Source organism: Nyctereutes procyonoides, unplaced genomic scaffold, assembly GCF_905146905.1.
Source record: "Nyctereutes procyonoides isolate TBG_1078 unplaced genomic scaffold, NYPRO_anot_genome, whole genome shotgun sequence".
NCBI classification, from domain to species: Eukaryota; Metazoa; Chordata; class Mammalia; order Carnivora; family Canidae; genus Nyctereutes; species Nyctereutes procyonoides.
In genome coordinates, this window is record NW_026575125.1 from 89,881,180 (window position 1) to 89,882,759 (window position 1,580).

The window sequence follows — 1,580 nt, forward strand, 5'->3', positions numbered from 1 at the left end:
CAACCACTGAGCCACTCAGGTGCACCCTGAAGGAGGACATTCTAGAAGAGGAGAGCAACTTCAAGATATGCTCAGGTTAGGGCAAGTCCCTCTGTTGGGCTGGAATCTGGGGCTTGTGTGAGTGATCTACAGTTGATAAGCCTGGCTTGAATGCCAGTCCCTTGGTGCCAGAACAAAGGCTATGATGTCACACAGACCTGCTCTGCTACTTCCTGCTGAGTGACCTTGAGCAAGTGGCCTGACCTCTCAGCAAACTGGGGACAGTAATCACACTTAGCTTTTGACGTGGCTGGGAAGATTCACACTGTTTGTATCTATATATCTACATCTATCTATCTATCTATCTATCTAAATATATGGCATCTAGCACAGTGCCTGGCACATAATAAATGTTCCAACATTGATTACAAATGCATAGGCTGTCAGGAAGGAAAGCTCAAGATATTTTGGGCAAAATATTTGAGGGCCAAGGAGGAAAAGCCTCTGATACCTTCCATCATGGTGGCCCAGTGGAGTGAGCTGGCTTGGCTTGAGACCCCCATCTCCTTTGGCCTAGACTGTTGGGACAGTCTCCTGGCTTCTAGTCTCTGCCGCTCCCAGAGTCACCTTCTGAAACGCCACCTTAATCATGGCTTTGTCCCTCTCTGACTCAAGAATCTTCTTTCAGGGTCTCAGTCGCTCAAAAACTGAACTCCCTAACATGGTGGGGGGCAGGAGGCAAGACCTACCACTTACTGAGGGCAGGGAAGAGCAAAGAGAAGGCCACTGTTAGAAGTAAAAAGGCAAACTATCCTCAAGGAGACCACAGGAACACACCCCTGAAGAGGGCAGGGCATTCCCGCGGCCACTGGCTGCTTCTTGGAGGCGACCTGGGAGGATAAAGAGGGGAGGCCGGAGGGCCGGGCAGGGACCCGCGGGGGTGGGGTGGGAGTATCCCTTCTCCGTTCCCGGCAGAGCTTCTGCCTAGACCCGTGTCTCCGTTTCCGCGGCAGGAATCCCGGGCAACCCCGCGCTCTGCGGGGAGGGTCAAGGCCAGACAAAGGGCAAGGCGGGGGAGCCCGAGTCCCGGGCCGCCTCCGCGAATCTAGGGGCGGGACGAAGGCGGCTCGGGGACAAAGTGCAGGAGATAAGAGGGAAGGGCGAAGGAGGGGGGCGGGGAGCCAGCGCCCTGGAGCTGCAGGATCGGGCTCCCGGAGGCCTTGGCTGCCAGCCGAGCCCTGCCCGCCGGGGAGGGGGCGCCCTAGAGCCTCTTCACCCCGGCAGCTGCGGGGATGCAGAGAAGCCGGCGGCGCGGCGCCCAGGGCCCGCTCGCCCCCACCCGGTGCCCGCCCCACCGTGGAGCCCGGTGCCGGAGGCGGGGCCGCGCGGCGCACCTGGCCGTTCGGGGCGGGGCCGCCCGCGACCCGGGACCGGGGAGGTGGCGGCGGTCCCCGCGGGGCGCTGCAAGGGCTGGCCCCTGGGACCCGGCCGGAGCTCCCACACTCCACGCCCCCCACCTCCCGCGCGGGGCCCTCCCCCGGCTCGCTGGCTCTCTCCCTCCCTCTCCCCTCCTTTGCTCCCTCCCTCCGAGCCCAGTTGCT